Source organism: Carassius carassius, chromosome 31 (assembly GCF_963082965.1).
Source record: "Carassius carassius chromosome 31, fCarCar2.1, whole genome shotgun sequence".
Lineage (NCBI taxonomy): Eukaryota > Metazoa > Chordata > Actinopteri > Cypriniformes > Cyprinidae > Carassius > Carassius carassius.
In genome coordinates, this window is record NC_081785.1 from 25,350,201 (window position 1) to 25,363,019 (window position 12,819).

Sequence of the window (12,819 nt, forward strand, 5' to 3'; positions counted from 1 at the left end):
TCTGTCAACACTGCACTGGCTCCCTATTAAACATTGTATAGATTTTTAAAATATTGCTTATTACTTATAAAGCCCTGAATGGTTTAGTACCTCAGAATGAGCTCTTGTTACATTATAATCATCTATGTTCTCAGGCAATTTGATAATGGATTTTGGTTCCTTGCCGCTGTCGCCTCTGGTTTGCTTAGTTGGGGTCATTTCATTTACAGCGAAATCGTTGACTTGATTGCAAATGATTGCACAGATACAATTTAAACTGAACTGAGATGATGACATCACTGAATTCAATGATGAACTGTCTTTAACTGTCATTTTGCATTATTGACACACTTGTTTTCCTAATTAATGTTGTTCAGGTGCTTTGACGAAATCTTTTTTGTTTAAAGCGCTATATAAATAAAGGTTACTTGACTTGACTTCAGACTTACAGTACAGACCAAAAGTTTGGAAACATTACTATTTTTAATGTTTTTGAAAGAAGTTTCTTCTGCTCATCAAGCCTGCATTTATTTGATCAAAAATACAGAAAAAATAATATTGTGATATATTATTACAATTTAAAATAATTGTTTTTAAATTTATGATACTTTAAATTATCATTTATTTCTGTGATGCAAAGCTGAATTTTTAGGATCATTATCACATGATCCTTTAGAAATTATTCTAATATGATGATTCATTATCAAAGTTGGAGACAGTTCTGCTGCTTAATATTTTTTCAGAACATGTGATACTTTTTTAGGATACTTTGATGAATAAAAAGTAAAAAAAAAATGTTCTTTCTTTCTACAAGGATGTGTTAAATTGATAAAAAGTGATAGTAAAGAAAATATATTATTAGTATATATATTATTAGAATATATATATATATTTTTTTGAATAAATGCAGTTCTTTTTAACCTTTTATTCATCAAATATATTAGACAGCAGAACCACTCTCCAACACTCATAATAAATCAGAATATTAGAATGATTTCTAAATGATCATGTGATAGACCGGATGTTACATGTGACACTGAAGGCTGGAGTAATGATGCTAAAAATTCAGCTTTGCATCACAGGAATAAACTATTTTTTTTAAGTATATTCAAATAGAAAACTATTATTTTAAGTTGTAATAATATTTCACAATATTACAGTTTTTTTCTGTATTTTTGATCAAATAAATGCAGGCTTGATGAGCAGAAGAAACTTCTTTCAAAAACATTAAAAATAGTAATGTTTCCAAACTTTTGGTCTGTACTGTATGTGCCCTCTACAAGTTTGCGTTCTGCAAGTGAATGTATGGAATTACATTTGGTTCAATAATAATGAACAAAACTTTATATAACTGAACGTAACTTTTTCAGAAACTATCAAAAATATGCCATTACAAAAGAAGAAAAACACAATGAAAATAAAAAAAATGAACTCAGTCGCAGACATTTAGCAGGCTCTCCAAATAGGCTTCATTCTTTGTTAATGTTTTTCAAAGATTCGTTTTCGCTAATCGTGGATTCTGAATTCATTGCCACAGATTTCGCTTACGGTTCGCAGTTTTTCGTTTGGTCTTTTGACACAAACCTCTCGTGGGGGCGGGCTTAACAGTGTTCTACTCTGATCGGATAGTGAGCTTTTGATGGACAGGTGCTCTCTGACTGGGAAGTACAGACGTCACTCAGTGGCGCGCATTTTGGAAAGCTCTCACGGTGATTAAATCTGGTCTCTACCGCAAAAATTCTATTTCACAGACAAAGTGAAAGACATTTATTTTAAGCTCATACACAGGTTCCACCCTGTAAATAAGTTTATACAAAGATTTAAATCTGACATTGATCTTACATGCTCTTTTTGTTCGAGTTCTGAAGAAACTGTACACTTATTTTGGCCATGTCACTACACTCAGAATCTTTGGGATTATATTGGTGTGTTTGTCAACTGTAGCATTTTGCCAGGCTTCTCAGTACATATGAAAAACATTATATTTGGGTATTATGACACTGACCCCACAAACGAAAATAACAGTTTTGTTATTAATTTTTTTTTTCCTAAACAAATTTCACATTCACAAATGCAAATTCTCCAACTGTAAACTTGTCTTCTCTGTTTTCCTAAAAGATATGGAAAACCATTTGAATGTAATTTCAGTATCTACTAATAAGAAAGCTATAAGGACTGTGAGAATTTGCTCTGCCTTTGATCTCCTTCTGTAATTTTGTTTAGAATTTGGCCCTCTTTTCTTTAGTTCTATTTTATTCTGTATTGTTTTTTTTTTGTTTTTGTTTTTTGTGGTTGATATTATGTGATGTATGTTTATACTTTTGTATGTTTTTGTTCTCTGCGTTAATAAAAAAAAGAAAAAGAAAAAAAAAGCTCTCATGGTGATTTGTATGCAATACGTTGTGCTTTGTATTACTAAATATGTAAATACTATTTGACCATCGATTGTCTCAGTCTGTAAAGATGAGCTCTCAGGAGAAACGGAGCGACGTCATCTTCCCCCTCCGCTTGTCCTTCAAGGCAGCTTGATGTAAGCTTGTGTTACGGAAGTAACCAATAACATCGATACAAGTTTTTCATGTTACAGTGTGCAACAGTTTGTTGTGGGTTATTATTGTCATTCAGTAACACATGCTTACTTTAAGCTGCCTTGAAGGACAAGAGCTCATCTTTACAGACTGAGACGATCAAAGGTCAAATGTTATTTACATATTTAGTAATACAAATCACCACGAGAGCTTTCCAATATGCGCGCCACTGAGTGTATCATTGCTTATATATCATTGCTCTTTTGTTGTTTTTTGATTGCTTCCATTGTCCTCATTTGTAAGTTGAAATTTAAGTTAAAAAAAGGTTTTAATTGCTTAAATTGCTTAAATTATTTCTAATGTATATTTCTAATGTACAATAATATAGGCCTATATCTGCCTGCAGTTAAAACATTATCATATCTGTTTTGCTTCACCCATTTATGAAGGCTAAAATTATATAAAAAAAAATAAATAAATAAAAAAAATAATAGTGTCATTTAAAAAATAAATGCCATTGGCCTGAGTCAATTTTACCATTATAGAATTGGGGGAGTAATTTAGGAGGTGAAAATACTTTGAAATTGCAAATGCATGGAATTTGAAAGCATAACAACTGAAGGTCTATGAAACGTTAGTCAATAAAGCATTTTTTAAACAATGGCACTTAAAGTTTTGAACTAAAATATAATTTCAACCATATAGCCTGTGAATAAATAAAATGCATAGTTTTTAATGAAAGAACACTTAGATAGTGTAGGTTGCTTCTGGTGTTTAGATTTGTACTTCTATATAATAAGCTCCAAGTTTAAGAATAGCCTACGCTAGGTTTTTTTTGTTTAACTCTCTATTTAACATCATTAACTTACAATGAAATATGTCTTCCTTCAGGTAGACTGAATGTTTTCCTGATTTAGTAAAATCAAACCACGGACCTTGAAGCTGGGTAAGTTAGCGCTAGGCACCCTCGCTGTGAGGTGGGAGCTGCTGATGGAGGATTCCGTTTGGTCTTAAAGCCTTCCTCAGACACCCTACAATCACAAATAACAATGATTTTAATAAAAAATAATGATTAATTATCAATTGCTAATTTGTTATCATTATGGTCTGGTGAAAATATTAATATGGGCTGTGAGAAAATAATTAATAAAAAAAGTAGGGATGCTGTGAGTGCAGACAGCACATTTCAGCCGAGTAACATGACAACACACCTTTTCTGGCGGCCAAAAAAGAGACCGACTTTAGTTCAGCTGGAGGGGCTTGGTTTTTTTGGGGGGTTTAAAGGTGTGAATTTCTTGCTCTTTCATATGGACAGTGACTTATGAGGGTTTCAATCTTGCAGAACAAGTTTAGACAGGACAAGTGCCTGTCATTTTGGTTTTAAAATAACGTAGTGCAATATAGTTTATTAGTTATTATAACTTAATTTCAGAGGAAGTTGCAAAAGATGCAAACTGTTGCGTAAATTTTATTTTGTTTTGTCTAAAATATATTTTTTAGAGTGTGAAATATGAATTCTCACAGAATGTAGCCTATTCATTACCAATACATTGAGCCATCTCTTTATGTTTTTCTATATCCCAAACAGAGTCCAGACATCAGTAAAGTTCCGTCTATGAACATGTTTATAGGCTATTTTAGATTTGGGAAATACACATGTGTTACAGATGTAACAAAAAAGACCAGATTTTTTGGAGATATATATATTTGTTTGTTTTTTTGTTGTCGCTGTTGGACAGTGTTTTCTCTACTTCCTGTTGGCCTTCTGTAACTAATCATAGCTCCGTGTAGCTGTTTTTATTTTTATTTTATTTTTCTCTAGAATCTTTATCTTACTATCACTCTCTGTTTTTTAAAGTGATAAAATATAACTTAATTCACACCATATTTCTGATATTATCGATCAATCTTATCAGATTAATTTTTACCGTTCACTTTTATTTTATATCCGTGAGTGCAGTAGACCTGCAAAGCGTTAGCACTCGTTAGCTTGTCATTAGCGTTTTCATTCGAACCTATCACTGTTTTCTTTTCTCCTCTCCTCTCTCTCGCTCCAGTTTTTCACAAGTTCATCAAACAACCGCAGTAAGAATATTTCATCAAGCACTGTGAGTAATGGCTTCTCCTGCTATTGTTATTTGCACCTCTTGCCACATGTACAGTTTATCTATCTCTGTCGCAGATGAGGGATTCACATGTGATAAATTCAGGGAAATAGTTAGGCTGAGAGAGAAGATTTCAGAATTAGAGACACGCATCCAAACTTTAATTGAGGACAGTAAGAATGTTAGGGCTCTAGATACGGCTTTGGATGCGTCTAGGTCAGGGATTCCTGTACATTGTTCGGTTCCGGCAACAGAGCCCCTGCAGCAGGGCAACTGGGTGACAGTGAGGCAGCATAGTAGTGGGTCAAAACACCGCTCTTCTGTTCCGATCAAAACATTAAACAGGTTCTCCCCACTCAGTGATGCACCCACTGAGAAACCTGATGAAAGTGCTCTAGTTATTGGTGATTCTATTGTACGGAACGTGAATATAGAGACACCAGCCACCATAGTCAAATGTTTACCGGGAGCCAGAGTGCCTGACATCTTGGCAAATTTAAAAGTGCTGGCTAATGCTAAACGTAAATACAGTAAGATTGTTATTCATGCCGGCGCTAATGATGTTCGACTTCGCCAGTCGGAGATCACTAAAAATAACATTAAAGAGGTGTGTGAACTTGCAAGCATGATGTCAGACATTGTAATATGCTCTGGTCCCCTCCCTGCTTACCGTTGTGACGAGATGCATAGCAGATTGTCATCACTCAATGGCTGGATGTCTAAGTGGTGCCCACAGAATAACATAGGTTTCATAGACAATTGGACGAGCTTTTGGGGCAGACCTGACCTGTTGAAAAGAGATGGTCCACTCTTCTCTCTAGAAATATGGCAAATAGTCTTAGTGTTTATACTTGACTAACTGGGGCCCAGGTCAGGAAGCAGACAGACTGGCTTAACCGACCGTCTGCTAGCTGCCTCACGTCACAGAAGTCAGCTAATTCTCAGCACATAGAGACTCTTTCACCTAGATATCACACTATAGAGACTGTGTCTGTTCCCCGAACTAGAAAATACAAAAAACGTCCAAACCAAGTTAAGATTAACAATTTAATTGAGGTTCAACAAATAAAAAACAGATGCAATATGGATAAACAAACGATAAAGCTTGGCTTATTGAATATCAGATCCCTTTCTACGAAAACACTTTTTGTAAATAATATGATCACTGATCATAATATGGATGTGCTCTGTTTGACAGAAACCTGGCTAAAACCTGATGATTACATTATTTTAAATGAGTCCACCCCCCAAGATTACTGTTATAAACATGAGCCGCGTCTAAAAGGCAAAGGGGGAGGTGTTGCTTCAATTTATAACAACGTTTTCAGGATTTCTCAGAGGGCAGGCTTCAAGTATAACTCGTTTAAAGTAATGGTGCTTCATATAACATTATCAAAAGAAACAAATGTTAATGATAAATCCCCTGTCTTGTTTGTACTGGCTACTATATACAGGCCACCAGGGCACCATACAGACTTTATTAAAGAGTTTGGTGATTTTACATCCGAGTTAGTTCTGGCTGCAGATAAAGTTTTAATAGTTGGTGATTTTAATATCCATGTTGATAATGAAAAAGATATATTGGGATCAGCATTTATAGACATTGAACTCTATTGGGGTTAGACAACACGTTTCAGGACCTACTCATTGTCGAAATCATACTCTAGATTTAATACTGTCACATGGAATAGATGTTGATAGTGTTGAAATTATTCAGCCAAGTGATGACATCTCAGATCATTATTTAGTTTTGTTCAAACTTCAAATAGCTAAAATTGTAAATTCTACTTCTTGTTACAAGTATGGAAGAACCATCACTTCTACCACAAAAGACTGCTTTTTAAGTTATCTTCCTGATGTATCCAAATTCCTTAGCATATCCAAAACCTCTGAACAACTTGATGTAACAGAAACTATGGACTCTCTCTTTTCTAGCACTTTAAATACAGTTGCTCCTCTACGCTTAAGGAAGGTTAAGGAAAACAGTTTGACACCATAGTATAATGAGCATACTTCCACCCCAAAGAGAGCAGCCCGAAAAATGGAGCGCAGCTGGAGGAAAACAAAACTAGAGGTATTTCGTATAGCTTGGCGGGAAAGTAACCTATCCTACAGAAAAGTATTAAAAACTGCTAGATCCGATTACTTTTCTTCTCTTTTAGTAGAAAACAAACATAACCCCAGGTATTTATTCAATACAGTGGCTAAATTAATGAAAAATAAAGCCTCAACAAGTGTTGACATTTCCCAACACCACAGCAGTAATGACTTTATGAACTACTTTACTTCTAAAATCGATACTATTAGAGATAAAATTGCAACCATTCAGCCGTCAGCTACAGTATCGTATCAGACAGTGCACTATAGACCCCCTGAGGAACAGTTCCACTCATTCTCTACTATAGGAGAGGAAGAATTGTATAAACATGTTAAATCATCTAAACCAACATGTATGTTAGACCCTATACCATCTAAGCTCCTAAAAGAGGTGCTTCCAGAAGTCATAGATCCTCTTCTGACTATTATTAATTCCTCATTGTCATTAGGATATGTCCTAAAACCTTCAAACTGGCTGTTATTAAGCCTCTCATAAAAAAAAACACAACTTGACCCCAAAGAACTAGTTAATTATAGACTATTCTCGAATCTCCCTTTTCTGTCCAAGATACTAGAAAAGGTGGTATCCTCACAATTATACTCCTTCTTAGAGAAAAATGGTATATGTGAGGATTTCCAGTCAGGATTTAGACCGTATCATAGTACTGAGACTGCTCTCCTTAGAGTTACAAATGATCTGCTCTTATCATCTGATCGTGGGTGTATCTCTCTATTAGTTTTATTGGATCTTAGTGCTGCGTTTGACACAATTGACCACAACATTCTTTTGCATAGACTTGAACACTTTGTTGGCATTAATGGAAGTGCATTAGCATGGTTTCGTACTTATATGACCGCCATCAGTTCGTAGCAGTGAATGAAGATGTATCATATCGATCACAAGTGCAGTATGGAGGACCTCAAGGCTCAGTACTAGGGCCGCTACTCTTCACGCTTTATATGTTACCCTTGGGAGATATCATCAGGAAACATGGTGTTAGCTTTCACTGTTATGCTGATGATACTCAGCTCTATATTTCTTCGCGGCCCCGTGAAACACACCAATTTGAAAAACTAATTGAATGCATAGTCGATATAAAAAACTGGATGACGAGTAATTTCTTGCTGCTAAATTCTGAAAAAACAGAGGTGTTAATTATAGGACCTAAAAACTCTGCTTGTAATAACCTAGAACACTGTCTAAGACTTGATGGTTGCTCTGTCAATTCTTCGTCATCAGTTAGGAACCTAGGTGTGCTATTTGAGTGCAAACTTTCCTTAGAAAGCCACGTTTCTAGCATTTGTAAAACTGCATTTTTCCATCTTAAAAATATATCTAAATTACGGCCTATGCTCTCAATGTCAAATGCAGAAATGTTAATCCATGCATTTATGACCTCAAGGTTAGATTATTGTAATGCTTTATTGGGTGGTTGTTCTGCACGCTTAGTAAACAAACTACAGCTAATCCAAAATGCAGCAGCAAGAGTTCTTACTAGAACCGGGAAGTATGACCATATTAGCCTGGTCCTGTCAACACTGCACTGGCTCCCTATCAAACATCGTATAGATTTTAAAATATTGCTCATTACTTATAAAGCCCTGAATGGTTTTGCACCTCAGTAATTGAATGAGCTCCTTTTACATTATAATCCCTTTACGTCCGCTACGTTCTCAAAACTCAGGCAATTTGATAATACCTAGAATATCAAAATCAACTGCGGGCGGCAGATCCTTTTCCTATTTGGCGCCTAAACTCTGGAATAACCTACCTAACATTGTTCTGGAGGCAGACACACTCTTGCAGTTTAAATCTAGATTAAAGACCCATCTCTTTAACCTGGCTTACACATAACATACTACTATGCTTTTAATATCCAAATCCGTTAAAGGATGTTTAGGCTGCATTAATTAGGTAAACCGGAACCGGAAACACTTCCCATAACACCCTATGTACTTGCTACATCATTAGAAGAATGGCATCTACACTAATATTTGTCTGTTTCTCTCTTATTCCGAGGTCACTGTAGCCACCAGATCCAGTCTGTATCCAGATCAGAGGGTCACTGCATTCATCCAGATCCAGTACGTATCCAGACCAGATGCTGGATCGGCACCTAGGCATATTGTTTTATTAAAGGAATTTTAAAATATAAATTAAAATATAGGCTTAATATGTGAGAATATTGACATTTTGCATATAAATCCATATAGCCTACCTCACTAAAATAGGCTACGTCTTTTAATGCTCCGATGCAAAGTAAACCACAATTTCTTTAAAATAAAATAACACATAATTCATATTACATAAATAATCCTGCAAACCTATTAAATATGTCAAATCTAAAATATGGTTTAATACTGTGTAGCTTAGAGATAATATAAGCACAGGAGCTTGACATTTATCCTGCTTGAATTCGTTCTAAGTAACGCACATAACTTCATAAGTACCAAACTTTCACCTGTGAATATTAAATATTTTAACTACAGTGTCTTTCTTTCATTTTCCCCGTCAAATGTAACACATGGGCTAGGCAAAGCTGACGGCTACTTTCGAAAATGTGCTTTGATGCGCTTGTTTGATAACTTGTGGTTAAAGCTCAACTCAGCGGTCAAAAGTTCCAAATGCACTTTGCAGACATGCTGGTGGCGGCACTCGCGACAGTGGAAAGCACATTTTGTCACAGGATTCTCAGGTTACTTCAACTTGAAAATACATCTGAAATCTTGCGGCTACATAGCAGGGCTAGCAATGCAGAACTTGTTCCCGTATTTCAGGGATCCAAGGTTATGTTAGTAACCGAGTATGTTCCCTGTCAATACTACACTCGGACTGCATCTGCTAAGACGCGATGGGAACTCAGTACAGAACAGCTTTTTGAGGTCACACCCTGCCTGGTTAATCGTTCCAGAGTACTCCTGCAGCTTCGGCACTCAGAGGTTATGATCTGACAGGTTAACTAATGCCAGACAGCTTGAGTGATATGGTCAAGGGCTGTCAGTCAGATCTGTTTTTGTGTAATGCAGAATCTGTCTCTTTAAGTGGAGAGGACTTCCAGGTTGTGAAACCTTGTGAATGTGGACCGTGAGGCCCAGCTGGCCACCTCATAAATATCTGCAATAGACAGACTGCTTGACCATGCCCAAGATGAGGTGATGCCCCTAGAATGTGCCTGTACTCCGATGGGACATTGAAGGCCCAAGGAAGATTATGCCAGTGGGATGGCATCTACTATCCATCTAGAGATTCTTTGCTTTGTGAATGGATGCCCTTTGGTGCAGTTACCGAAGTTGACAAAGAGTTTTCTGACCGTCTTTAAGGGGTGAAACACTCAATGTAAATTCTTAGAGCTCTGACAGGGCAGAGCAGAGGTAACTCTCTGTCCTCTTCAGAACAAGGAAGCACAGAGACTATAATGACATGATTTCTTTATGGAGTGGAGAGCACCTTTGGTACATAACCATGCCTTGGTTTTTAGGATGACCTTAGAGTCATTAGGCCTAAATTCCAGGCAGGCAGGGCTAATGGAGCCACTCATTTTAAAGAATATGACAAGAAAAGAAAAGGTAAGTGCTAGTATTAATTGGTTAAGTGCTGGCGAAAAAGATGAGTCTTTAGATGTTTTTTGAAAATGACTAAAGACTCAAATTGAGATTGGGAGGTCATTCCACAAGCTGGGCACAGTCCAGGAAAAGGTCCGTGAGAGTGACTTTGAACTTCTTTGGGATGGCACCACAAGGCATCGTTCACTTTCAGAGCTCAAACTTCTGGAGGGCACATAAGATTGAACTAGTGAGTTTAGGTATGTTGGTGTCGTGCCAGTGGTCGTCTTGTAGGCAAGCATCAGTACCTTGAATTTGATGCGAGCGGCTACTGGTAACCAGTGTAACCTGATGAGTAGAGGAGTAACGTGAGCTTTTTTTGGCACATTGAAGACAGCCTTCACTGCTGCATTCTGGATCAGTTGCAGAGGCTTGATAGTACAAGCAGGAAGGCCCACCAGGAGAGCATTTCAATAGTCCAGTCTGGAGAGAACAAGAGCTTGGACAAGAAGTTGGGTGGCTTGCTCTGACAGGAAGGGTCTAATCTTCCTAATGTTGTATAAGACAAATCTGCAGGACCAGGTCGTTGTAGCAATATGGTCTGTGAAGCTTAACTGATGATCCATCACAACTCTTAGGTTTCTGGCTGTCCTGGAAGGAGTTATGGTTGACGAACCCAGCTGTATAGAGAAGTTGTGATGAAACGATTTGTTACCTGGAACCACAAGCAATTCTGTCTTAGTAAGGTTGAGCTGAAGTTGATGGTCATTCATCCAGGTAGAAATGTCATTCAGACAGGCTGAAATGCGAGCAACTACTGTTGGGTCATCTGGTTGGAATGAGAAGTAGAGTTGAGTGTCATCAGTGTAGCAGTGATAAGAAAAGCCATGCTTCTGAATGACAGATCCTAATGACGTCATGTAGATGGAGAAGAGAAGTAGTCCAAGTACTGAGCCTTGAGAAACCCCAGTAGCAAGTTGTTGTGATTTAGAAACTTCACCCCTCCAAGACACCCTGAAGGATCTATCAAAGAGGTAGGACTTAAACCACAGGAGTGCGGTTCCAGAGATGCCCATCTTTCTGAGAGTGGACAGGAGAATCTGGTGATTAACGGTGTCAAAAGCAGCAGACAGGTCCAGCAAGATGAGTACTGAGGATTTTGAAGCTGCTCTTGCCAGTCACAGGGCTTCAGTAACCGAGAGCAGGGCAGTCTCAGTTGAGTGGCCTCTTTTGAAGCCAGATTGGTTGCTGTCCAGGAGGTTGTTCTGTACAAGGAACATAGAGAGCTGGTTGAACACAGCTCACTCAAGTGTCTTTGAAATGAATGGAAGAAGAGATACCGGTCTGTAGTTTTCTAGAAGTGTTGGATTTAGAGATGGTTTCTTAAGCAGTGGGCTTACCCGAGCCCGTGGAGTTGATAATGTGAGTAAATGAAGGTATGACTGAAGAAGAAATCGCTTGAAGGAGGTGAGTGGGGATCGGATCAAGTGGACAAGTAGTAGGATGATTGGACATAAGTTTGGAAATGTCCGTCTCTGAGAGTGGAGAGAAGGAGGAGAGAGTATGTGTATTAGTCGTTGTGAAGTTATCCTCAGTCTGCGGTGTGGATAATTGATCACTGATGGTTCTTGTCTTATTTGTGAAGAAAACTGCAAAGTTGAGTCGATGGAGGAGGAGGTAGATTAAGAAGAGAAGCGAAAGTTTTGAAGAGTGTCCAAGTGTCACAACAGTTGTTAATTTTGTTGTGGTAGTATGTTGTTTTTGCAGTGAAGACATTTGCAGAGAAGGAAGAGAGGAGAGACTGATACATAGGTTGGTTGGTAGAGGTTGGTAGAGTTTCTTGATTTCTGCCATTTCCTCTCTGCAGCCCTGAGTTTAGAGCGATGTTCACGGAGAACTTCGGACAGACAGGGGGCAGATGGGGTGGTGCGTGCTGGTCTAGACAACAATGGGCAAAAGTTGTCCAAGCAAGAGGTTAGAGTGGAGCAAAAAGTGTCAGTAGCACTGTTCGTGTACAGAGCTGAAAACTGAGAGAGTGAAGGAAGTGAGGATGAAACCACAGAAGATTGAGTGGAGAGTGAGCGTAGGTTCCATTAAAAGGTGACCTGCATTGGAGTGTGTGCCGCTTCAGGAGTAAGTGCTAGGTTAGCAAGTCAAGTCAAGTCAATTCACTTTTATTGTCACATCAGCACATGTGCCTTGGTGAGTGAAATTCTTGGGAGCTTGCTCCAGAAATTGCAGAAGAGTTAACATATAACCAACAGACTTCAACAGTTTAAAGCGTGCAATATGCACATACATATGGTCAGTACACACAGTGTACTATTAGACAAACTTACAGTATACTTACTCCATACATACAGTTAGCACTACAGATTAAACACTATACACGGAATGTACACTATACACTATACTGTACAATGTACTATATGTACTATACAATGTACACTATATACATAATGTACACATTCTGCATTCTGTAAACATATACACGCATACAAATATGTTAAGGTGCAACAGAGTGTACGTAAACTGGATACAGAAATGTCATGGATGTGCATCGGATG